This window comes from Neofelis nebulosa, chromosome 9 (assembly GCF_028018385.1).
Source record: "Neofelis nebulosa isolate mNeoNeb1 chromosome 9, mNeoNeb1.pri, whole genome shotgun sequence".
Taxonomy (NCBI): Eukaryota; Metazoa; Chordata; class Mammalia; order Carnivora; family Felidae; genus Neofelis; species Neofelis nebulosa.
This window is the reverse complement of record NC_080790.1, coordinates 132,893,445-132,921,077: the sequence shown is the minus strand read 5'-3', so window position 1 is coordinate 132,921,077 and position 27,633 is coordinate 132,893,445. Positions and strand designations below refer to the sequence as shown.

Below are 27,633 nucleotides of genomic sequence, written 5' to 3'. Positions count from 1 at the left end.
ATCACTTGCTGTGGGGAAAGCTGGCTGCCGTGATGTGAGAACACTCATCAAGTCCTATGGGGAGACCCACATGGTGAGGAACTGAGGCCACCTGCCAATGGCAGTGTGAGGGCATCATCTTGAAAGTGGACCCTCCAGCCCCAGGCAAGCCTTCACATAAGACTGCAGCCCCAGCTGATATCTTGACTGCCACCTCATGAAAGACCATGAACCACAGCCATCCAGCTATGCTGCTCCAAGTTCCTGACTCACGGAAACTGTAAGATAATAAATATTTGTTGTTTTAAGATACAAAGTTTTGGGGAAATTGATTATGCAGCATTGGACCGTTGACATATGCAGCATATGCACCATTGACATGTCCAGAGCTGAGCTCCGAATCTTCATTCTGCAAATGTAATTCTCCCCCTGTCTTCTTTATTCGGAAAATGATAATGTCATGATTCTTGTCCCTCATGATAAAACATTTAAGTCATCCTTAAAGCCTGTCTTAATTTCATAATCCAAATCAAATGGAAGAGCAATCTTATTGTCCTAACTTTAAAATGTATTAAAAAATTCAATCATCTCGTCCTACATCCTCAGTTACTACCCTGGTGCACCCCCATCACCTCTCACTAGGTTCGCTGCAATTACTATCTACCTAATATTCCCCTTTCCCTGGTACACCCAGTGTCAATTCTAAATACAGCCAGAAGGATCCTTTAAAAATATGAGACAGATGGTCAATTCCTCTGCTCCAAACCCCTCCTGGTTATTTTTTCTCCAGATCTATGAGCTACTCCCTTCTTTCACTTCCTTCAGATATTTGCCCCACTATCACCTTCGTGAGGACTTTTCTGACTCCTGAGCATTCTTCATAGTGTATATTTTGCTTGTTTATTTTCTCTCTCCCTTCCAAGATGCCATCTACTCAAAGAGAGGGACCTTATTGTCTAGTTTGCTTACTGCCGTGTCCCCAGAACCCAGAATGATTCTTGCACATAGTAGGTACCCTATAAATATTTACTGAATAAATGCATGTTGTTTCCTAAGAGCTCTTGTCTTTGGTGTATATCAGACCTACCTGGGAAGCCAGTTACAAATAAGAATGCCCAAACACAATCTTAGGTACCCAGTTAGAGTCTGATGAAAAGTAGGGGATTGTAGGATGCATCCCTGGGAATCTTTATTGCATTAGTCCTTCTGCTCTTTCAGCAGAATTTGTTATTTCTGCTTTAACAGAGGCAAGGAAAATAGTAAAATATATTGAAATTGGTTTGTATTAAAAGAACTCTTTTGTAGTTAGGGCAGTAAATTATAGACATAGGATTCAATATAGGCCATAAATTGAATATTTCAGTGTGAGTAGAGTTGTATCGACTGTTCCTTTGGGGATTAGAGTTTATTTCCTAAGCTTTTGTTCACTACATCATGAGTCTTTTCAATAAAACGATCTCATTGCCTGACAGCCAGACAAGACTTTCAGTGATGCAAGGGGATTTTATCGGGTGTGGTTAACTCAGAAAATTGTTCTCTGAAGATACTTTATGACCAAATATTTACTAGTGTCCCTTAGCAGGCCTGGTTAATTTTCAGAATACCTAAGAAAGCCAATAAATGTGAACGAAGACACACATGCGCATGTGCGTGCGCGCACACACACACACACACACACTTTCACAAATACACATCCACTATTTTTGCTATTCTGCTTTAAGTAAAGAAAAACCAAGAAGTGTTACTGAAAAAGAAAGCTTAATGATATCATGACCTTGATATCAAGAGTTCTTGGGCAGATGAAAAAGGTTAGGATTGGTGGGCGTGTCACACAGAAAGTTAAATCCATCCATCCACCCATCCATTGAGCAGGTGGGCATTTGCTTTATAATACTTGGGTTCAAGGGTTATAATTTATTACTTTTCTAACAAAGAAAATTTGTCCTACCCTTTATCAGAGTTTGATGGAAGCAAGAAACAAAATCGACTCTTCAGTTTTGAAATACACAGGGTAATTGACAAACCACCAGGGGAAGCACTGGGCTGGGGGAGGACAGGAAATGGGTCAGCTCTGGGGACGTAGGGGTGAATCAAGTCTCTCTTGGATGAGAAAGAGTGTGAGCAGCCCTCACCCCTGCCTACCCCTTGGCGAAGTCTGAAATGGTGTGGCAGGCAGCCTCTGAGATGGCCCCTTTTTCCCAGTGTTCATGTCTTTGTGTGATCCCTTCCCCCTGAGTGTGGCTGGACCTAATGGCTCATTTCTGATGAAGAGAATGAGGCAAACGTGAGGGGAAATCACTTTCGTATTTGTTGTAGAAGACTGGCTTCCGTCTTGTGGCACTCTCTTGTTTTCTTGTCTGCTGGCTGCATCGAAACAACGATTGTGTGTGAGCTACCCCAAAGAGAATCACACGTGGTGATGAACTGACAGAGGCCTCCAGCCAATAGCCAATGAGGAACTGAGGCCCTCAGTGCCACAGCCCATGAGGAACCGATCCTGCCCCCACCACTGATTTCACTTAGAAGTGGATCCTGCCCCGTTGGAACCTTCAGATGAGCCCACAGCTGTGGCCGACACCTTGGTTGCAGTCTGTGAGAGGCCGTCAGCCAGAGGACCTGGCTCAGCCACGCCTGGATTCCTGCCCCACTGAAACTGTGAGATCATACATGTTTGCTGTTTCAAGTTGCTAAATTTTGGGACCATTTGTTATGTGGGATGTTAGTTTTGTAGGGCGGCCATAACAAAGTCCTACAGACTGGGTGGTTCAGAGTGTCAGGAAGTTATTTTCTCAGGGCGCCAGAGGCCAGAAGTCCAAAATCAAGATGTCAGCACATCCATGCTTGCCCTGAAGCCTCTAGGGAAAGATCTGGTCCTGGCCCATCTCTTAGCTTCTGGTAGCCTCAGGCATTCCTTGCCTTATAGATGGCCATCTCCCCCGTGTCTCTTTACATCATCTTTCCTTTGTGCCTCCATGTCTGTGTCTGTGTCCAAATTACCCTTTTTAAAAAATAAGGGTAGGGGCGCCTGGGTGGCGCAGTCGGTTAAGCATCCGACTTCAGCCAGGTCACGATCTCGCGGTCCGTGAGTTCGAGCCCCGCGTCAGGCTCTGGGCTGATGGCTCGGAGCCTGGAGCCTGCTTCCCATTCTGTGTCTCCCTCTCTCTCTGCCCCTGCCCCGTTCATGCTCTGTCTCTCTCTGTCCCAAAAATAAATAAAAAAAAAAAACGTTGAAAAAAAAAATTTATAAAAAAAAAAAAAAATAAGGGTATAAGTCACGTTGGATTAGGGCCCACCCTCATCTTAAATTGATTACATCTGCAAAGACCCGATTTCCAAGTAAGATTGCATTCACAAGTACTGGGGCTTAGGGCTCCAACAAATCTTTTTTTTTTTTTTTTTTTAATTTTTTTTTTTTTCAACATTTTTTATTTATTTTTGGGACAGAGAGAGACAGAGCATGAACGGGGGAGGGGCAGAGAGAGAGGGAGACACAGAATCGGAAACAGGCTCCAGGCTCCGAGCCATCAGCCCAGAGCCTGACGCGGGGCTCGAACTCACGGACCGCGAGATCGTGACCTGGCTGAAGTCGGACGCTTAACCGACTGCGCCACCCAGGCGCCCCGGAATCTTTTTTTGGGGGGTTGGGGGACACAATTCGACCTAACAACCAGCAATAGATAACTAATTTGAAGAGTTAGCCACCTCCCCCCCGAAATTTGGGCACAATTACTAGTAGAAAAGGGAAAATGGATGCTACCTCATATGAAATAAAGACCCCAAGGTATATTACAAATTCCCATCCAATAGAACTGAGCTGTCAGATTCAGGAGTCACCAGCCACAGGTGGTTGCTGAGCACTTGAAGTGTAGCTCGTCCAAACCGAGATGTGCTGGGAGTACACAACACTTATTGGACTTTGTAGACCTAGAATGAGGAGAAAAGAATGGAAAATACTTTTCAACGCATTTTTAATACTGATTCCATGTTGAAATGGTATTTTGGATATATTGGGTTAAGTGGAATATATTATTCAATTTAATTTCACCTGTTTACTTGTTAAACGTGGCTACTAGAAAATTTAACCTTATGCGCATGTGGCTTGCATTATATTTCTGTTGGATGTTGTTGCTTTCTCACTTGGGATGTTTCTACTCTGTCTTACTTGGAGGGGATTTTTTTTTCCCCACCTTCGACTTAAGCAAAGCTTCAAGGTTCTAGAAACCATGGAAATGGGCCTCTGGTCTTGATTGCATTGTGATCAAAACCAAGATACTTGCTGGCCAAAGGCTCTTTATTCCCTCAAAGCCAGGTGGCTCGCCTTTTCCAAGTTTGAACATAGGATCTTTTTGCTAAAGTGGCCAAGCCACAGCACCCTTCATCCAGCTGTAGAAAACTAGAAGTTTCCACATCAGCGCTTTCACTAGATGAAAAGCCCCTTCGGGAAGGTTGGGGGAGATGCCAGATTGATGCAGTTCTCCATCGGCTTTCCATCCCTTGGTTCCTAGGGCTAAATGGGTCAGGGACACTAAGGAATCTACTCCCGGTGCTGTTTCGAAGGGCCATTGGTACCTTGCTTTCCTCCCCCACCCCTTGAAGGTTCTCTCTCTGGACAATCAAGATCCTTCTAGCATCTTCTATTTGAAAACAAGGGCTTATTCATTCTTCTCTGGGGAAAAGAGACACTGAGGCCCAGGCTGCTTTCAGAGGATGTGGGCAGGGAAGATATCTTCTCCTATTTCTATATCTCGAGCTGAACAAATTAATATTTTAATGACTAATCCACAAATTCATTTGTAGAATGGATATATTTATTGCCATATTTCAAAGCTCTTTTCCCTAAATTATCTTCATTTATTCAATAAACGTAGGGAGTGGTTACTCTGCCAGGCACTTTGGGGATTAATTGGTGACCAGGCAGACACAGCTCTCTTACTGAATTTATAGTTGAGTGAAGGAGGCAGCATGGGGCAGACAACCAAACAAATAATTATCACCTTCTGGATCAATGCTGCTAAGGAAAGAAGAAGAGCTGTCAGAGGCGTGTCCAGGAGAAGCTCACTGTGGTGTGTGTGTGTGCGTGTGCATGGGAGTGAATCAAAGAAGGCTCATAAAAACTGAGATCTGAAGGATGGATAGAAGTTGGAGGTGAGGAGGTGAGGGATAAGTTATTACTTTTTTGAGCTCTTAGACTGAGCTGCTGTTCATTTATCCATTCATCCATCCATCCATCCATCCATCCCATCCCATCCACTCACCCACTCACTCATTCATACAACAAATATGTCCTGAGCATCTACTGCATGGCAAGCACTGTCTTTAACAACATGTAGACAGTCAACATGTAAACTGTGGTCCTTAGCCTCAGCACTGTTGACATTTGAAGCTGGGTCATTCTCTGTTGTAGGGCCGTCCTGTGCACTGTGGGACATTTAGCAACATCCCTGGCCTCTACTCATCAGATGCCAGTAGGGACCCCCCCAGTCCTGACGATAACAACATCTCACGGTGTCTCCTGGGGGTCAAAATTGCCCAGTAACAGACCACTGATGTAAACAAATAACTATATAAAATCATAGCAGGTGGTGATGTGTCCTGTGAAGGAAAATTTAAGGGGGGTTAGGAGAATAGAGGGGGAGGAGTTAAGCAGGACGCTACTGGGTGGCTCAGTCGGTTAAGTGTCTGACTTCAGCTCAGGTCATGATATCTCTCAGTTAGTGGGTTCAAGCCCTGCGTCGGGCTCTGGGCTGACAGCTCGGAGCCTGGAACCTGCTTTGGATTCTGTGTCTTCCTCTGCCCCTCCGCTGCTTGCTCTCTGTCACTCTCTCTCTGTCTCTCTCTTGAAAATAATAAACATTAGGGGCGCCTGGGTGGCGCAGTCGGTTAAGCGTCCGACTTCAGCCAGGTCACGATCTCGCGGTCTGTGAGTTCGAGCCCCGCGTCGGGTTCCGGGCTGATGGCTCGGAGCCTGGAGCCTGTTTCCGATTCTGTGTCTCCCTCTCTCTCTGCCCCTCCCCCATTCACGCTCTGTCTCTCTCTGTCCCAAAAATAAATTAAAAAAAAAAAAAAAAAAAAAAAAGAAAATAATAAACATTAAAAATAAAAAAAAAAGCAGAGACATAAATAAAGTGTGGAAACAAGTCACACCTGGGGAAAGAGTGTTCTGGGCAGAAGGAATCGTCAGTGCAAAGGCCCCGTGATGGGATGACTTGGGTGTGAGGAAAGGGGGGCAAGGAGCCAGGAGTGGTTAGAGAACAGAGGTGGGAGGTGATATATATACTGAGCATGGGCTCGAGTAGCCTGTGGTGAGATCTTGGGATTTTACTTTCAGTGAAGAGGGAGACACTGGAGGGTTTTGAGCACAAGCGACGTGATCTGATCCTTTGTTTTCAAAGGATCCCCCTGGCTGCTTGGTCACCAGAAGGTGATAAGAGGAGAAATGATGCAACCACTCGGGAGTCAAAGTGAGAGAAGGAGGTGGCAGTCATGATGGAGAAAGCAGAGGGACACACGAGGCTCCTCATTGCCCCTGCTCTCGACTGGCACACCCCACATACCCGGCTTAGTACTTAAAGCACATTATGTGATGATGATATCGAAATGGCCTATTTATATGTAGATGAAATCCTCAAGGGCAGAGATCAAGCCTCAATGGTCTTTGTGCCCCTAAAAATTGTCACAGGACCGAGGATTTAGTAGGAGCAGCAGTGAGAGCCTCAGAGCCCCGACTGACTGGACCTTCATCTTGGGAGGTCCCTTGTGTGGAACCCCTGTATGTGGAGACCCCAGGCTGATAGGGTCGCGGGGAAGGGCTCCGACAACCCAGTCAGACATAACGCTGCAAGACTGACGCAGCCACCGGCCAGTCTGGTGACTGCGGGCTGCTTTCTTCCCCATTCTGGACCTCAGCTTTCTCATCTGTAAAATGGGAGAATGATTCCAACCGTGTAGGTTGTTGTAAAGATTAAATGAAGGGGTTTAAGCAAAGTGATTGAGTCTCCCTGGGAACATTCAGCTGTGGCTTCCAATGGTCTCCAGTGAGGGGTGGGCAAGAGCTTAATGGCGGTGTGGAAATGCGAGCTGTGCAGCCGCTCTGGAAAACAGTATGGAGGTTCCTCAAAGATTAAAAATAGAACTACCCTACGACCCAGTAACTGCACTACTAGGCATTTATCCACGGGTTACAGGGGTGCTGTTTCGAAGGGACACACGCATCCCCATGTTTATAGCAGCATTATCAATAATAGTCAAAGTATGGAAAGAGCCCAAATGTCCATCGATGGATGAATGGATAAAGAAGGTGTGGTATATATATACGATGGAGTGTTAATCGGCAATCAAAAAACATGACATTTTGCCATTTTCAACTACGTGGATGGAACTGGAGGGTATTATGCTAAGTGAAATTAGTCAGAGAGAGACAAAAATCATATGACTTCATCATATGGGGACTTTAAGAGACAAAACAGATGAACATAAGGGAAGGGAAACAAAAATAATCTAAAAACAGGGAGGGAGACGAAACAGAAGAGACTCATAAATACGGAGAACAAACTGAGGGTTATGGGAGGGATTGTGGGAGGGGGGATGGGCTAAATGGGTCAGGGACACTAAGGAATCTACTCCCGAAATCATTGTTGCACTAGATGCTAACTAATTTGGATGTAAGTTTAAAAAAATTAAAAATAAAATAAAAAAAAAGAGCTTTATGGCAGTGGGTAGAAACATACTGATATTACATATAAGTAAATATATAGGTATATATGTGTATGTATATATATGTATGTGTATATGTATATATAAAATTCTTTAAGTATTTTGTGATGCTTTGTAATGTCATAATGAATTAGCATAATAAGATGTGTATTGTTTCTACGTAGCTAAATGATGGCATTGGGTTGATAGGCATGTGTTGCATCACCCCAATAGTTTAGAGAGTGCTGGTTAGACCAGTCGTGCTGACTTCCTGAGCTTTCTCCTGAGTCCTTCCTTAAAAATACTATTTCCTTGGGGCGCCTGGGTGGCTCAGTCTGACTTCGGCTCCGGTCACGATCTCGCGATTTGTGGGTTCGAGCCCCGCATCGGGCCCTCTGCTGTCAGCCTGGAGCCTGCTTTGGATCCTCTGTCCCCCTCTCTCTCTGCCCCTCCCCCGTTCATGCTCTGTCTCTCTCTGTCTCAAAAATAAATAAACGTTAAAAAAATTAAAAACAAAAACCAAAAAACATTATTTCCTTGCTCACACCCCTCAAATATTCTGATTCTTTAGGCCCAGAGCTGGCCCTAAGAATCTGCATTTAATGGCTGCTCCAGAGGATTCTGATGTGTAATTGGGTCCAGACCAGCGTCTCCCCACAGTGAAAGTGTGTCATTACTCACCACAGATCTTGCTGAAACGTGGATTCTGTTCAGTGGCTGGGGTTCCACCGTTCTGCATTTTAAGCAAGCTTCTGGGTGATGCCAGAGCTGCTGGCACAAGGCTCACACAAAAGGTAGCAGAAGCTCAGACCCGGTTCTCGGAGTGCGGGCCTGAGAACAGCCGTACCCCCCAGCAGTTGGGAGGATGCTCTGGGTCGGGCCCCGCTGAACCCCGGAAACCGCTGGACCCCGGGGCAGGGCCAGCCGCCTGTGGTTCGACAAGCCCTTGCAGGTGGTTCTGATGCGCGCTCGGGTTTTTGAAACGCGGTCGATGAGGGAGCTCTGGTCCCCTGGGCCCTGAAGGCTTCTCTCCCACCTTCTGTCTGCAACCTCACCGAACGGACAGCCTCGAGCTGTCCCGTTCCCCAAAGGTGGGTCCCGTGCGACCCTGGAGCCCCTCCTTCCACGGGCCTGCCTTCAGAACTCTCGCTCTCCCTGTGTCCCCAGCATTGCAGGCGTGCATCGTTGAGCCGACGTGACAGGTAGCGTCTGTTGAGAAGGGCTGACGGGCCCTCTCGTCCGGGCGTGATTGACGGTGCCCTGATCAGCGGGCAGAGAATGGAACGCCTCCAGAAGGATGTGTGCTCTGTAAATAGTTGACATCATCTACCCCGAAAACCTGAAAGAGAACTTCATTTTTCTTTCTTTTTCGGGGAACCCAGCAAGTCACGGGACACCCTGAAGTGTAATTAGTCTGGCAAGGGAGTTTCTGACTGGGCCCCGGGGACCCGCGATGAGGGACAATTGTAGGTGCCTTTGTCTCTTTGTGATTCGAGGTAGGTGAGGGTCATTCACCGGTGACCACGGGAATCCCAACTCCTTTAACATGGGAGCATGCAGACTGTCGCCTGGGCACGCGGCGGGTCCTCACGCAGCCGACCTGGGGAAGGGCCTGAGATTCTGTATTTCTGGCAAGCCCCCACGTGCCGCTGTGGCCAGCAGTCGGAGGACCACACTTCCCGCAACCTTCCTGCCGCCACCGCGGACCTGGTGTCCGGAGATGGCTTTCAAAGGTCAATTGGGGGGCTTGGCTTTCGGCATTAGACTTGGGTTTGCATTTTTGCTCCACAAATTGCTAGCTGTGTGACTTTGGGGGAGTGGGCTCACTTCTCTGGGGCTGCACTCGGAGGGGGGGTTAACGTGGACATTTACAGTTTAGGGCGGTGTTTTTTTTTAAATTGCCCCCTTGAAGAAGTTTCTTTGGACTTTTTCCTCCCGAATCATCTCCCTCCCCGTGAAATTCTAATGCCACAGATGCGCAGGATATCTCTTTATTATATACTGTGGTGCTTTGGAGGAGCACAAGGCGTTGTAACAGCTAAGATTTTTCACTCCCCGCGAATCCATGTTGGCCCGCTCAGGAGCGGTATCACCCTGTGGAGAATGCTGACTTTAGGGCAACGGTAAAGATTAAGAAAGGTGATTTCTGTCAGCTACCTGATATGGAGTAAGTGCTCAGAAATGGTTAAGTATTAATGTGTGTTGTAGAGACCACACGTTAGAGATAATATAGGATTATTAATACAGCATATGCTATATATTATCACATATCATATATCAATATACTATTATGCATATCATATATCATATCATACGTCTTCTCTCTCCACCTAATGCCTGCAGGTTGGGTGTGGACGGAAGAACAAAGGTGCAGAAGGAGGCAGGAAAAGACACAGATGTAAGCTGAGGCGGCCGTGTGAAATACCACAGGAGTTCAGGGTATGAAATCAGGCTAGGGTCTCAGGTTCCCTTCACCCCGCCGTGTGGCCTCGAAGATGGTGTTCAGCCCTGCTGGGTCCCTGTGTCTCCGTCTCTACCCTAGGCACGGCACACTTTTCCTCTCTATCATGCAGCGAAGAGTAAATCCAAAAGCACATGGAAGGAGACCACCACAGGGCCTTTGTTATTTGTGCCAAACGCACCTTCACCGGGTGCCCCCCTCGCCATGGCCACGGGCCACGGCGCTGCGCACGAGCCCTACCCTCCGGCATGGTGGCAGGCCAGCAGGCAGTATACGTTGTCGCAGGTGCACACATCGTAGGTGTAACCAGAGAGCAGGACTTTTCCTAGACTGGAGGTCAGAGAAGAAGGTAGGGTGAGAGCATGTGCAGAGATGCTGAGGCCAGACAGTGCCTGGAGGGTGCTGAAATTGAAGGGCCCCCCGTTTGAACGTGCCAGAGGAAGCGAGTGTCCCGGAATGGCAGGAGCCAGCCTAGGCAGGCAGGGTCTCAGGCCAGCTGAGGCCAATGGACTGATACCAGGGCCATAGGGAGTCATTAAAGGCAATCAATCAAGGGATGGGGGCGGGCAGGCGTAGCTGAGGGCGCAAGAAACATCTTAGAACATCTTGTGTTTTCTCAAATTCTTTCCATTTCCTTCGGGGCAGGAGGAGCTTAGTTCTGGAAACTGGGAAGCAGACCAAAGGGGGGACTGGATAACTCAGGGGCAGATGAGACATCAGTTCATATTTCAAAGATTTTTGCCTGTCACACTTGCTTTGGTGGAGAAGTGTCTCTTCTCTGTTACTCATCCCACAGTTCTCCAGACTTCACTGCTGGCTCTTGGAAGTCCTGGGACACTTTCTGCTCACATCACAGAACTTAGGCCCAATGATTACTTTATGGTAACAAACCATCATTTTATAGGGCCTGCCATTTGCCACAGCTCATGCTAGGAGCTTACAAGAGTGTGGCCTTCCCATATCACAAACTTGGATGTGAATTCCAGGTCCACCTTGTCAAGGGGTCTGTGCTTGGGGCAACTTGGGTCTTCTCAGCTGTAAAATGGGGTATGAGTCGGTACCTCCCGGGGTTGTTGGAGGATTGGGACGCTTCTCAGCGTTACCTTTTACTCACTAGGTCAGCATCAATACATAGTATATGTTAGGGTATTAGCTAGGACTCATTCATGCATTCATTGATTCTCTCCGCAAATATCATCCCGGACAGCTGTGATGTGTAAGCCATGATAGGCTGTCTTAGAAGTTGGGGATACAATGGTGAATCTGCCTTCAGGAATCTACAATCTAGTGACAGTGTGATGAGGGTCAACAAATGCTTTTTGGGAAAGGCCAGATAGTAAATATTTTTGCTTTTGGGGGGCTCAAGAGACAAAATGGAGTGAAACCCATGTCGCCAACTTGAAAGGGTGCCTGTAGCCTTTTCAAATTAGCTCCTTTCACTTAGTAATATGCATTTAAGATTCCTCCATACCCTTTCGTGGCTTGCTAGCTTGTTTCTTTCTCGTGCTGAGTAATATTCAATTGTCCGGATGGACCAGAGTTTCCACTTGCTTACTGAAGGACATCTTGGTTGCCTTCATGTTTTGGTAACCATGAATAAAGCTGTTGTAAACATCCATGTAGAGGTTTTTGTGTGGACAAAAGTGTTCAACTCTTTTGGGTAAATACCAAGAAGCATGACTGCTCGATTGTATGGTGTGGAGTATGTTTAGTTTTGTAAGAAACTGTCACACTGTCTTCCAAGATGGCTCTACGGTTTTGCATTCCCACCAGCAAAGTAGGAGAGTTTCTGTTGCCCCACACCCTCGCCAACATCGTTGTTGTCAATGTTCCAGAACATTCTATAGTGTTGTCAATGTTCTGGCTATTCTAATAGTGTGTAGTGATGTCTCATTGTTGTTTAAATTTGCAATTCCCTGATAACTTGCCATCGGTATACCGTCTTTGGTTAAGTGTATGTTAAGGTCTTTGGCCCATTTTTAAAAATTGGGTTATTTGCTTTCTTATTGCTGAATTTTAAGAGTTCTTGTATATTCTGAGCAACAATCCTTTGCAAATACTTTCTCCCAGATTGTGACTCGTCTTCTAGTTCTCTTGATATTGTCTTCTGTAGAGTAGTTTTTAATTTTAGTGAAGTCCAGTTTGTAACTGTAGCGAAGTCCAGCTTATCAATTATTTCTATCATGGATCATGTCTTTGATGTTGTCTCTGAAAAGTCACCACCATATCCAAGGTCATTTAGATTTTTCCCCTACAATGCTTTCTAGGAGTTTTATAATTTTGCATTTTACATGTAGGCATATGATCCATGTTGGTTAGTTTTTAGGAAGCGTGTACCTTCTGTCTAGATTCACTTTTTTGCATGTGGACTTTTGGTGGTTCTCTTATTGAAGAGACTGTCTTTGTTCATTGCATTGCCTTTTCTTCATTGTCAAAGATCAGTTCACTATATGTACAGGGCTGTATTTCTGGGCTCCCTCTTCTGTTCTATTAATATACTTGTCTGTTCTTTCACACCGTCTTGATTACTGTGGCTTTAGAGCAAGTCTTGAAATTACATAGCCTCAGTCCTCCAACTTTGTTCTCCCTTAGTATTGTGTTGACTGTTCTGGGTCTTTTGCCCTCGACAGAAACTTTAGAATCGGTTTGTCAGTATCTATAAACTAACTTGGTGGGATTTTGACTGGGATTGCCTTGATTCTACAGACCAAGTTGGGAAGAAGTGACATCTTAAAATATTGAGTTTTCCCATCCATAAATATGGAACATCTCTCCATTTATTTAGTTTTTCTTTGATTTCATTTTATTTATTTATTTGTGTATTTATTTATTTAATTTAAATTTTAGTTAACCTACAGTGAAATATTTGTTTCAGGATAATGAGCATTTCATAGCTTTCCTCAAGTCAATCTTGTATGTATTTTGTTTTATGCACCTAAGTATTTCATTTTTGGGGGGTGCTAATGTAGGTGGTATTGTGTTTCTAATTTCAAATTCCCCTTGTTTGGTGTTGGTGCATGGGAAAGTCATTAACTTTTGCTTGTTAACCTTGGATCCTCCCACCTTGCTACAGTCACTTAGTCCAGGAGTTTTTTTTTTTGTCAGTTCTTTCAGGTTTTCTACATAGACAATCACGTCATCTGTAAACAATTATAGTTTGATGTCTTCCTTCACAATCTGTATACATTTTTTATTTCCGTTTCTTGTCTTATTGTATTAGCAAGGACTTTCAGAATGACGTTGACAAGAGGTCATGAGAGGGGACATCCTTGCTTTGTACCTGCTCTTAGAGGGAAAGGTTCAAGTTTGTCACCACTAAGTCTGATGTCAGCTGCAAATTTTTGTAGATAGTCTTTATCAAATTGAGAAAATTCCCTTCTGTTCCTAGTTTACTGAGAGTATTTATCATGAGTGGGTGTTAGATTTTGTCAAGAGCTTTCTCTGCATCCGTTGGTATGAACACGTGATTTTTCTTTTTTAGCTTGTTGACATTAATTAATTTTTGAATGTTGAACCAGCCTCCCATACCCAGGATAAATCCAATTTGGTCATGGTGTCCAATTCATTTTACGTATTTTTGAACTTGATTTGCTAATATTTTACTGAGGATTTTTACATATATGTTTGTGAGAGATATTGATCTATAGTTTTCTTTTCTTGTAATGTCTCTGTCTAGTATCAGTGTTAGGGTAATGTGGCCTCATAGAATGATAATGTTGGATTTTCTCTGCTTCTATTCTTTGAAAGAGATTGTAGAGAATTGGTATGATTTCTTCCTTAAATATTTGGTAGAATTCACCAGTCAATCCATCTGGGCCTCATACTTTCTGTTTTGGCAGGTTATTAATTATTGATTCAATTTCTGTAATAAATAGAGGTCTATTTAGATAATCTATTCTTGTGTGAGTCTTGGCAGATTGTGTCTTTCAAAAAATTGGTCCATTTCACTTAGGTTATCAAATTTGTGGGCATATAGTTGTTCATTGTATTACTTTATTATCCTTTTTATGTCCATGGGATCTGTAGTGATGTTTTCCCTTTTATTATGATATAAGTAATTTGTGTCTTTTTTTTTCCTTGGTAAGCTAGAGGCTTATCAATTTTATTGATCTTTTCAGCTTTTGGTTTCATTGATTTTCTCTGTTGATTTTCTGCTTTTAATTTCACTCATTTCTGCTTTAATTCTTATTACTTCTTCTGCTTACTTCATATTTAATTTATTTTTTTCCAGTTTTCTAAATTGGTAACTTAGGTTATTGATTTTAGATTTTTCTTCTTTTCTAAATTATCCATTCAATGCTATAAATTCCCTCTAAGCACTGTTTTCACTGCATCCCACAAATTTTGATAAGTTGTGTTTTCATTTTTATTTAGTCCAAAGTGTTTTAAAATTTCTCTTGAGATTTGTTTTTTGACCTATGTGTTATTTAGAAGTGTGTCGTTTAATCTGCACATATTTTGGGATTTTCTAGCAGTCTTTCTGTTACTGATTTCTTGCTTAATTCTATTTAATTTCTAGAGCAGGCATTGCATGATTTCTATGCTTTTAAATTTGGTAAAATATGTTTTGTCTCCCAGAATGTGTCTATCTTGGCTAATGTTCCGTGTGAGTTTGAGAAAAATATATATTCTGCTATTGTTGGATGAAGTAGTCTATAAAGGTCAACTGTGCTCAGTTGATTGATGGTGTTGTTGAGTTTGCCTATAGCAAATTCTTACTAATTTTCTGTCTGCTTTATCTTTCCATTTCTAAGAGAGAGAGAGTGTTGAAGTTTCCAGCTATAAAGGTGGATTGATCTATTAATCTATTTCTCCTTGCATTTCTATCAGTTTTATCTCATGAAGTTTGATGCTCTGTTGTGTGGTGCATATATGTTAAGAATTGTTGTGTTTTTAGAGATTTTAATCCTTTTATCATTATCCCTTCTTTATCCTTTATAACTTTCTTTACTTTACAGTCTGCTCTGTTTGAAATTATTACAGCTACTCTCGATTTCTTTTGATTAATGTTAGCATGGTATATTTTTCTCCATCCACTTCTTTTTCTTTTTTAATTTTTATTTTTGAGAGAGAGAGAGAGAGACAACAGAGGGAGAGACAGAAAGAATCTTAAGCAGACTCCATGCTCAGCACAGAGTCTGACTTGAGCTGAAATCAAGAGTCAGACGCTCGATGGACTGAGCCACCCAGGAGCCCCTCCATCCACTTCTTTTTAATCTATAGATGTCTTTATATTTAAAGTGGGTTTCTTACAAACAACATAGAGCTGGGTCATGTTTTTTAATTCACTCTGACAATGTCTTTTAATTGGTGTGTTTAGACCATTGTCATGCAAAATGATTGTTGATAATGTTGGATTAATAGTCACCATATTTGTTACTGTTTTCTATTGGTTTTATTTTCCCAATTTTCATATTTTACTCTTTTCTGTAAAAGAGTGGGCTTAACTGAGTATTTCGTATGACTTCATTTTCTCCACTTTCTCAGCACATCAGTCATTATTCTTTACTTTTCAAAATGATTGCCCTAGAGTTTGCAATATATATTTGCAAATAATCCAAATCCACTTTCAAGTAACACTATCCCACTTCATGAGTGGTGTGAATGTCTTATAATAATGAGATAGCTATGATTCCTCCCTTTCATCCCTTGATCATTGCTATCATTCATTTTTCTCATATACAAACACACACGTGTGTGTGTGTGTGTGATATGCACATAAGCATACAGAACCAAATATATTTTGAGTATTATCATTTTGAATAAACTTATCTGCTAAATCATTAAGAATAGGAAAAATAAATTTTTAATTTTACCTTCACTTATTCTCTCTTTGATATTCTTCCCTTCTTTATGTGGGTCTGAGTTTCTGACCTAGATTATTTTCCTTTTCTCTAAAGAACTTCTTTCAACATTTCTTGCAAAGAATTCCTTCAAGTTTTGTTTGTCCAAGGAAATCTTTATTCCTCCTTCACTCTGAAGGATAATTTATCATGGTACAGAATTCTAAGTTGGTGGTGTTTTGTTTTTTGTTTTTTTCTCTCAACACTTTAAATATTCCACTCTTCTCGACTGCATGGTTTTTGAAGGGAAGTTGGAAGCAATTCTTTGCTCACTTTGAGGTAAAGTGTTTTTTTTCCTCCAGCTTCTTTCATTATTATTTTTTTTTTATATTTGCTTTTCTGTAGTTTGAAGATAATATACCTAGTTTTTGTTTGTTCTGTTTTTGTTTTTTGGCATTTATCCTGTTTCGTAGACTTCCTGGATCTGTAATTTGGTGGCTGACATTAATTAGAGGAAATTCTCAGTCATGAGAGTTTCAAATATTTTCTCTCTTTCTTCTTCTTCTCGTATTCCCATTACATGTGTGTTGTGCCTTTTGTGGTTGTCTCACAGACCATAGATACTCTGTTTTGTTTTCCTTTTTTGAGTCTTTGTCTCTTTGCTTTTCAGTTTTTGAGGATTCTATTGGTATGTTCTCCAGCTCAGAGATTCTGTCCTCAGCCATGTTGAGTCTACTAATATGCCCATCAAAGACACTATTCATTTCCATTACAGTGTTTTGCCTTTTTTTTTAATCTGTAACATAGTTCTTTCTTAGAATTCCCATCTCTCTTCTCGTATCGGCCATGTATTCCTGCACGGTGTCTAGGTGTCTATATCCCTTAGCATATTAATCATGGTCTGGTAATTTTGATATCCTTGCTATATCTGGTTCTGATGGTCTATTCAAACTGCATTTTTTTTTTTTTTGCCTTTTGAGATGCTTATCATTTTTCCTTAATAGCCAGACATGATGTACTGGGTGAAAGGACCTACTGTAAATAGGGCCTTAGTAATGTGGTGGCGAGGTGTGGGGAGAGGGGACTGGTCTACAGTCCTACTATTAGGTGTCAGTGTTTTGGTGAGCCTGTGCTTCTGGGCTGTGAACTTCACAAGAATTTCTCAGTCTTCCCCCACTCCCCCACCTCAGGTGGGGTAGGAAGGCTTGGGCAGCTTGGGGTTGGGTGTTTCTCTTCCTCAGGTCAGTTAGGTTCTGAGAATAACCCAGCAGGTTAAACTCTGGTTAACTAGTCTGTCTTGAGGGCAGGAGTTGTTAAGAAGAACAGAGTGCTCTGGTGTATTTTTATTTTTTATTATTTTAATTATTTTTGTAAATGTTTATTTATTTTTCAGAGAGAGAGAGCACAAGTGGGGGTGGGTCCGAGAGAGGGGGACAGAGGATCTGAAGCGGGCTCTGCACTGACAGCTGCAGGCCTGACATGGGGCTTGAATTCACCAACCCTGAGATCATGACCTGAGCCGAAGTCCAACACTCAACCAACTGAGCCACCCAGGCGTCACGTGGTGTATTTTTAAATGGTTCTTTTTGCTCCTTTCCTCTGCAGAAAGCTCAAGACTTTTCTCTGATACTTACTGTGGGAATCTGGTCGAGCTCCTGGAGGTAAATCTCACAACACTGTGAGGGCCCCTCCATGGCTGGGTCCTCCTAGGGTTTTTAAGTGTCAGAGTTGTCTGCACTGAGCCTCCAGAAACTTCTTATTACAGTTTAGTTGTCCTGTCCCCAGAGTGGTTCCCATGGTGGTTTCTGACCCGAGTCTCCTCTCTGTTAGACCTCTACTCCCTGTATTTGTGTCTGTTCCTTCAATCTTGGGGGTAGAGGTTTGCCCTGTGTCTTCTATTCTCTTATGGATCCAAGCAGAATTGTTGATGTTTTCAGTCTATTTAGCTTTTTGCTTGTTGGTGGGACAGAGTGCTGACTTCTGAGCTTTACATCCTGAATCAGCCTGTGGCTGCTTTTTTAAAACAAATTTTTGTGATTGTGTATTTTTCTACCATATAGGTGTACCATAATTCATTTAATTCCACCTAAGAACACTTAGGTTCTTTCCAATTTTTCACAATTATAACCAGTGTTATGATTGGACATTTGTATTAAATAAATCTCTGTATATCTTCACTTATTTTCAGAGGAAAACTCTCTAGAAGAGTAATTAACCCAAGGGCATGCACATTTTTAGAGAAATTGACAAATACTGCTGAATCATTTTCCAGAAAGTTCTTATTCATTTTGCTCCCAGCAGCAATATGTGTGGATGTCTTTTCCTTGAGCTCTCTCCAATAATGGAGACATTATGTTTTATTTTTGTCAGCTGACTAAATGCAAATGATTTCTCCTTGTTTTAATATATGTCTCTTTGGTTATTACTGTTACTTGATATTGTATTAAGTGTTCATTGAAAATTTATATTTCTTTATTTGCATCCTATTGGCTCATGAATTTTGCCAAAATTTTTCTATATGGATATTTATTTATTTTCTTAGAGACATATAAACACTCTTTACATCATTAATTATGCTAAAACAATTAACCATGTATTAATTCAAATAATTCCCCCCCACTTGTGACTTTTCATTGTATATATGGTGTTTTTTTTTCTTACTCCTTGAATTTTAGTTTCTATAATTTCTAAATTTTTTTTCTTTAATGTTTATTTCTTTTTGAGAGACAGAGACAGAGCGCGAGCAGGGGAGGGGCAGAGAGAGAGGGAGACACAGAATCTGAAGAAAGCTCCAGGCTCTGAGCTGTCAGCACAGAGCCTGACACGGGGCTCGAACTCACGAACTGTGAGATCATGACCTGAGCTGAACTCGGATGCTCATCCGACTGAGCCACCCAGGCACCCTTATAATTTCTTATTTAGCATTTGTACCTGGAAATAACTTCCCTGCCTGATATCAGGTAAGTATTGACCTATATTTTCCTCTGGTTTTGGGATTTCACTTCTAAAATTTTTTTTTTTTTTTCAACGTTTTTTATTTATTTTTGGGACAGAGAGAGACAAAGCATGAACGGGGCAGGGGCAGAGAGAGAGGGAGACACAGAATCGGAAACAGGCTCCAGGCTCCGAGCCATCAGCCCAGAGCCTGACGCGGGGCTCGAACTCACGGACCGCGAGATCGTGACCTGGCTGAAGTCGGACACTTAACCGACTGCGCCACCCAGGCGCCCCTGGGATTTCACTTCTAGATTTAATTCTTTAATTCATCGGAAATATAATTTAATAAATATGAGATATTTAACTTAGTTGTTTTCCTGAGAAATTTGCCAATTGTACACCATTTTATTTGTTGTTAATGCACTTTTTAAAAATATTTATTTATTTTTGAGAGAGAGAGAGAGAAAGAGAGAGACAGAGCATGAGCAGGGGAGGGGCAGAGAGAGAGGGGGAGACACAGAATCCGAAGCAGGCTCCAGGCCCTGAGCTGTCAGCACAGAGCCTGATGTGGGGCTCGAACCTATGAACCAGAGATCATGACCTGAGCCAAAGTTGGGTGCCCAATCGACTGAACCACCCACGCGCCCCTAAAGCACTTTTTTTCTTTACAAATTAAAAATTCTACTCTTATAATATGCTGAATTCTTATTTAAATGTTTAATATATTCCTGGGAATTATTTTGTTTTTCACTGAGTTGTTTGTTCACCGTTGTGCCAGTAGGCATTTAAAAATTATTACAGCTTTACAGTATATTTTCATGCCTAATAGGTACATTCCTTCATCTTTTAGTTTTCCTACTCTATTATCTTCATTTGTTCTTTAATTTTGAAAAGGCAGTACACGCACTTAATAAAATCAATGGGGCTATATTGTTTTCATTTTGTCAAAATTTTCATTATTTTATCTTATTATTTAAGATTTTATTTTTAAATAATCTCTACACCCAACATGGGGTTTGACCTCACAGCCCCTAGGTCAAGAATCACATGCTCTACTGACTGAGCCAGCCAGGCGCCCCGGGACCGTGGTGGTTTCAAATGGCCAGTTTGTTGAATATGCATTCAGATATGCACTGAGCAAGATGTATGACACATTGGATACATTTGGGACTGTCGAAGGACCTCAGTTCGTCCAGCCTGACCCCTCTTACCTTGGGAGCTGTGTCTTGCCTTCTTCAGGACTTGCCTGTGTCTGGCTTTCTGCACTTGGACTAGTGAGGTTCTGCCTTGAGTCCACTGGCTTTAGAGCAAGCACACTCACTTGCACTCCTGACTTCCTCCTTTCCTTGCTCCTCATGGAGACCGTTCCAGATAAGTCAGGTGAAACTCATTGAGGCCCCTGGCACTCCAGCAGGGTGGGATAGCTCAATAGCATGTTCCAAGATCTAGCAGATGACAGTCTTTGAGGCCAAAATGTCCTTAAGAAATGCTTTGCTGCCCTGGGGGTAGAATGAAAGGGGTAGATGTTGGAAGGTTCAGGCAATGAGTGGACAGGGGCAAGGGAGGCAGCATTTCAGAGATAGTGGCTGGGGCGTCCCCAGATCTCCAGGAAAACAGCATTTATTTATTTAAGAAATATTTTTTGGACACCCACTGTGTGTGGGACTGGGCCACACCCGGGACTGGTAATATGTGAACAAGACACACGCTGATTTCTGCCCTCACGTGTGTGGCCTGTGGGGGAAACAGACATCATGCAAATGAACACAACAGGAGTACGGGATTGGGGCTCCGGAGTAAAAAGAGAGTGTTCCCGATGGGGGCTCAGGGAGCACCTTTCAGAGGACTCAGTATCAATGCTGATACACTGGGGATGTAAGGACACGGCGTGGTGTCTTTTAGGCACTGTTGGAAGGTAGTGTAGCGGGAGCTGGGCGCACAAGGGGGAAGATGGGGTCGGGGAGCCGGCAGGAGACGGATCGGGTGGGTCTGGGGAGGAGTTTGGATTTTATTCTGAGTGAGATGGGCTGTGACAGGAGCCTGGCCGTGTCCCTTGGCATCGGTCCTTCCCTGCCTGCCATTCATCTCTATTTCCAACTCCACCCACGTGACTCTGTGCCTTGGGGTGGTCTTTGGCCACTGAAGCCTACCTTTTCCAACCTTTGGGCTGGTTGGAAGTTCTGGGGAGTTGAGGCCCCCTGCCCCCTCCCCTTACCCAGCAGCGGCCCTGCACTAATAACTGAGCTAAGGTGGTGCATAAATACCCCAGTTCCCATCTCCGTAGGCAGAGTCACTGAGGAGATGTTCTGCCCTGGCTCCCAGAGTTCCCAGCGGGATTCGTGCCATTGCACAGGGGGGTCATTGTTTTTAAGGCCCCTTTATCTTATTGACATCTTTGCATCTCCCGTTTCCCTTCCCCACTCCCCTCTTGGCGTTTCTTGGATTCATCTCCCATGTAAACTCTCTTCGCGTTTCGTCTTGAGGCCTGTTTCCGTAAGAAATCCTGGGTGTTGGAGGGTCTTGGGCGGGGGTCAGCAAACTGTAGCCCATGGGCCAAATCCAGCCTGTTGCCTGTTTTTGTAAATAAAGTTTTATGGGAACACAGCTATGCCCATTTGGCTAACTATTGTCTATGGCTGTGTTTCACCATGGTAACTGAGTTGGGTTGTCGGGTCAGGGGCCACAGGGCTCACCAAGCCAAACCTATTCACTATCTGACTCTGCAAAGAAAAGGCGTGCCCGTCTTTGGTCTTGAGGAGTAGAATGGCGGGGTCCGTTTTACTTTATTAAGAGATCACTCCAGCTGCAGGGTAGAGTGCAGATTTGAGGACAGAGGGCTTAAGGACCAGTTAGAAGGCCAACACAGAAATCTAGGATGATTGCAAAGTGAATAAGACTTGAGTTATATTTTGAAGTTAGAAACAGTAGGACCCGTGCATGGATTGGATGGAGGAAGGGAGAAGTTCAGGGATGTATCCTTGTGTACTTTTGGTTCTTCTAATGCTCCTTGAGAAATTACCTTTATGTTCAGTGTCACTTCTTCAGGAACCCTCCATGACTTCTCAGCTTGGCTGGGGGCCACCCCTGAGCCCCTGGCGTCCCCACCCGCATCCTGTCATAATGTTCTGTTCTTCTGTTGATCTGGCCTTAGATCACAGAGATAACACATAGATAACAGAGCCCGGATTCCTAACACCATTTGACTCTAGACTCTGCTCTCCTGACCATCATCACGACTATCGGTGTAACCCTCGGATGTAGCACCTAATAGGTGCCCAGTAAACAGTCACTGAGTGAAGGAAGACCAAGAACCCTTTGGTTTGCTCCAGACTGCTTATCCTGACACCCTGCCTTCGCTGCTTCCCCTCTCCCCACCTGTCTTGCTTCTCTCGCTGGGCTCTCATAGTTTACGGCTCAGACATGGGGCCATGGCAATGAAGTGGAGCTAACAGGTGATAGGATAGTCATCATAATTTAATGAGCACGCGTCTCATGTAGCCACACGATACGGAGGCCGCGAGCTGGCTGTGCACAGGCAGCAAATCATTTCTGGTGGGGCATCAGCATCTGCTTGGGCAGCTCGTGTGTGAAACATGTTCCAATTCTCCCAGGACATTAAAAGAAATGGAGGGAGGACATAGGGAAACTGAGTGTTAAGCAGGGCTATCGCTCTGAGGTAGAGAAGGCCAGGCCATCTCAATCATGTCTGCCTTCTGCCTTCATCCTTGAATTTGTGAGACAGCCACCCACTGCCTCCGTTGAGATTACATCATAAATTACACAGGCACAAGCTGACCGGATTTGAGAGCATGCGAAGGCAGCCGAGAAACCAAGCAAGGGTGCTGGCATTTGTGAAAAACAACAACAAAAAATCTGTTGGGGATGAGGGTAGATACTGGAAGCAGGTCAGTATGTGTAAGCAAGAAGGAGGCCCAATAATTTCCTCGCTTGGCCTCCCCGGGGGTCAGTGCCGTTCCTCCACTGCCTCCTTTCCCTCTCCCTTGCCTCTCTCCTCTCTTGCCATCTTTAAAAAACACACATAGGCAGAAATCAATCCATCAAATGTCATTACAGATTTATTAAGCCTGATGTAGAAAGACATTTAACAGTAACATCTTCACAAAGCATAAAAAGAGCACTTCTATTCAGTCTTGTGCTTTGAAAATCTAAATATATTTTTATCATATAAATAATTCTTTTCATGTTTTAAGTGCATCTGTGTGGTTTTTTTTTTTTTTCTTTCTTTCTCTTCTTCTCTCTTTTACTTTTCATGTCTCACTTGGCCAAAGCGGAAGTCGGCATTGATGGAAATGGAGCCATTTGCCAAAAGCTAATGGTGGTGAGAGGGATGTCTGTGTGTTCTACCGTATCAGCTGGGTGTCACAAAGGTGGTTCAATATCTGCAGCATTAGAATGAGGGACAGCCTCCAGCAAAATCATAATGGAACACACCCAAGTACTCAATGTTGGCCATTGGGTTTCCTGATGCAAATTACGGTAAGGTTTCAGATGGGAAACAGTCTATTTTCCACTGCTGAGTGGGGAAAAAAAAAAAAAAAAGACATCCTTTTTCTCCCAAAGGAAAGAGTTATCATGTGTAAAAATGTAAATAATACGCTTATAGAAACCTTTCTGATGGAAATGAGGGGCTCCATATAGCCTTGGCGAGGGCGTCATTATTTTTTTCAGAATAGCTAAAAAAAGTAGCATCTATTATTTAGGGCTTTAATTACAGTTCTCAAAGTCGAATGATTTTCTTAAAAAAAAACCCCCAACTCTTGAGATGTAAAAAATAATGGCTTTTGCGACATAATTTAAGGGTTTTCTTCATCTCCACCATCAGAATTTATTTCTAGTGGTAAAACTGTATTAAAAAAATCTCTCCTCGTAGAGATAATTTCAATGCCGCAGCATCGTACACAGACATACATCTTAAGTGCACCCGAACGAAGTCATTTTTATTCAGCGAGGGGCTGATCTGAATGTTCCTTTTGACCTGGTTTAAGTTATATGTGATATCAAGACCAGATTGTTTATAATTAGGAGAGATGACAGGAGGGTGGCACCAAGGGACAAAGGCAGGAGCACCTTTTCTGAAAATCCCTGCATTGTTTTTTTTTTTGTTTTTTTTTTTCCCAAGCTGGAAAGCCATCATTTCCAGCTGGGTTGTTTGTCTTTGGGCAGTGACAACTTGGCCAAGCCTTTGGAAATTTGCAAATAGTGACTGCATTGAGTCCTAGCATTCAGGATGATGGGGAGTAGTCAGCCAAGGGCCAGCCAAGGGAAGCATTTTCGAAATCCTGGAGAAGTGGGCACGGATTCCTGCCTATCTGTGATGAATCTGTTTGGCCACAGGGTGGTATAATTTTCCTAGCAGAAAACTTTTTTTTTTTTTTTCATTGCAAGGACAATTTATAATCATCAAAAACAAGTGAAACATGGTTTTGATTAAAACAGCCTGTTGGCTCAATAATCTCTGTAATTTTAAAAACATCCTTAATGCAGAAGAAGAACACGCCGATGTCAGGAACGGCCTGGGGCCCCGTTACAACAACAACCGGATAAGTAAGGAGAAAAATTGCGAGGTCATAAAAACAAAATTAAGCTAATGTTTCAGATTTCGACAATTATGAATTCTTCCTCTAAGAAGACATTAAAAAATTTTTCAGGCACTATTAGATCAAATACAAAGAGGATAATTCTACATGGATGAGTTTGCAGTTTTCCCAAGGGGTAAAGCATGCCTTTAAAGGAAAACTCTGAGTTAGGACGCGGGTTCCTCCCTAGATCCAGCAGTTGGACGGGACTCATGCAGACAGACAAACTTGGGTCTTAGAATTTCTTTGTAAAGTCAAATCTCATTCTTTCATTAGCTATTGAAAGAGAATGACCAGGAAAAAAATTACAAGCATATTTTTTTTTTTTTTCTGTACAAAAGAATCCCCATTGTGGGCCAGTTTGGTAGGAAACAGAAACAGGCAAATATAACAAAATCTGTGTTCATACATGGAGATATAGTTAGTATATACAAATATGTACAGTATAAAAAATGTACGGAAGGCTTATGTTCCCAGCCATCCAAGCTGCATTGTACATGGGGAAAACAGCCTGGTTTTTCCTCCTAATATACAGGCAAATGTATTATATACAGCATGCAGGCATTAGAAAATTAGTGCATTTGCACAGAAACATTCTACAGGTATGGTTGTAGTCATTTTTCTTTGAAAATGACTAGTCTGCTTTCCTAATATAAAAACGTGTTTGCCTTTCCTCGCTGGCAAATAAACACTTTCCTTCAGAGCAAGGATGAATGTGATTCTCCCAACTCACTCTGCCTTAGAGTCCCACTGCCTTTTCTAAAAAACAAAAACAAAAACAAAAACAAAAACAACAAAACCCCCCAAACCCCCCAAAAAAACCCCAAAACAAAAACACAAAAACAAAACAAAACAAAACAAAACAAAACAAAACAAAAACAACCTAGAATTCACACAACAGGACAAATGTGTTGGAATCACGGTTGATACCAAATTCCTTAAAAAGTGATCTGGGTTCCGCAGTGTAAGAGCTGGTTGACCATTAAAAAGACCGTACGGATCCACTGCCTTCTGGAGCTTTAAGGGGGTTGGAAGTTTATGATTCATGCTGATGGTGCCTGGCTTTTAGGAATCAAAGTCAGGAGACATCAGGCGGATATGAGTATATTAGAGACCAAAAAGGATAGCGGGTCTCGAGATATCGTGACATTTAAGAACCCCGAGCCCAATGAGAATTGTTTCGTGTGTCAGCTTTTCTGGACTTACACTGCGTTCTGAATCTGCTGTGCTCGAAGCCAAAATATTGTATTGCAAAACCGGAATGTTCCTGTCATATTTAGCCCCAGTACAGGACGGGAACAATTTTTCCTTCTTCTCCGCAAACCGGTTGAACTTTGTGTATTTAAAAAATATACGAACACATTTATAATTCCTGAATGTTATATGGGTCATTTAAAAAGTGAAAATGTCACTGTACAAAGTCTCCACGTTTGCAACATAATCGTATGATTGTGCAAGTTCTGTAACTATAAGCCTCTGCCTGGGGACGGATACCCAAACACAGGTTTCAGGTTCAAGATAATTCAGCAAACACACTGAAATTCATTTTCTGGAGGGGTTGAAGGGAGTGGTAGGTTTTTTTCTTTTTTTAAGTAATGCATTTGTTCGAGTTTTTCAACTTCTCTTGGGGGTTTTCACAAAAGAGTTATTATTTGTACTTCCAGAAGCGCTTTTAAGCAAATAAACATTGTAGAAAGGGCTGTGAGGATTTCATCTGTCTTTTTCAAACAGATCGTTTGTTAAAAGGCCTTAATGATTATCATATGGCTATTGGTAAACTCATTTGTGTGCTGAAAGGTTGCAGATCAAGGTGCCTTTCCTTGGAAGAGCCATTTTACTTGGAATATATTTTTCCAAAGGAAATGGACAGAGCCCTGTTGCAGAAATAGCATTCCACCTGGTACTAGCATTTTAAAACAGTCCTATTCTAATCCATAAAACATTTCTAGTTTTCCCTGAAGCCTTGGGCTGCCTTGCGCATGAATAATTTTTGGAGAAACACCCACGCCCGTTAGCCCATTGTTCGTAACTATTGGAAGAAGATTAACCAGAGCCTGGAAATTGTATATCTGCGTATGCCTCTGAATCTGTCACAGGAAACCAAAGGAGATAAGTGGCTTTTACTTTGGATGAAGAGGTAAAATTCCCCTGTAGAAATTCTAAAGATGATTCACAAGTTTCAAAATGTTTAATCCTTCCCTACAATGGAAACATGTATCTCTGTCTGGGGGGATGGAAATTTGTATCTCGTTCTCCTGCTCAATCTTTGTCTAAAAGCATTTCATGGATATTTTGAGAAAGTGCCACATATAGGAAGGGAGAAAATGAAATTAGCATTTTAACATCTCACCGGGGAAAAAAATAAACCGAAAGTTCAGTTGTGATTTTTTTTTTTCTTCCTGGCCTAATGCTTGTTCCAAATAGATATCACTTTATTACTCTTTAGAATGGCATATGTGTATGTGTGTGTTTAAAGCCTTCGAGATTTCTTATTTATTTATTTATTTATTTATTTTATATTTATTTAAAAAATTTTTTTAATGTTTATTTTTTTTTGAGAGAGAGAAAGACAGAGCCCAAACAGGGAAGGGGCAGAGAGAGAGGGAGACACAGAATCTGAAGCAGGCTCCAGGCTCCCAGCTGTCGGCACAGAGCCCGACACGAGGCTCGAACTCATGAACTGTGAGATCATGACCTGAGCCGAAGTCGGACGCTTAACCGACTGAGCCACCCGGGCGCCCCTATTTATTTATTTTTTTAATTGAAATTCAAGTTAACATATAGTGTGGTATTGGTTTCGGGGGTAGAATTTAGTGATTTCATCACGATTATTATCACTATAGCATTCATCCACAAACTTTTATGCCTGTCGAGAGTAGAGGATAATGTGAAAATGACACTTTTAAGTTTTTTTTTAGACAAAAACATTTAACAAGGTTAAAAAATGAAACCCAGTGAAAAAGATTGGAACACAGTCAGATAACCGGTGAGGTGACAGATGGAAAAACAACAGAATGCATGCCCCTTTGAAGGCCTTGTAATCTTTGGATTTAGTGTGAAAAGTTTCAGAAAATCATAGACTTTTACTGTGTCACTGTCTGTAGACCCTGGAAAAATAACAGTAAATTCATGTATATGTACATCTCCTCACTGCTTACCCAGAGTTACATAAATCCTTCCCAAA

At 42.6% G+C, this 27,633-nt stretch overlaps 1 long non-coding RNA gene across 1 annotated transcript; it reads left to right on the top strand.

Moving 5' to 3' along the window:
- On the top strand, nt 1–27,633 carry LOC131485953 (uncharacterized). Its single transcript, XR_009249101.1, has 8 exons — nt 1–259; nt 1,938–1,990; nt 2,296–2,634; nt 10,015–10,110; nt 17,521–17,576; nt 23,142–23,349; nt 26,399–26,586; nt 27,368–27,633. It is a non-coding gene; the product is annotated as an uncharacterized LOC131485953 (long non-coding RNA).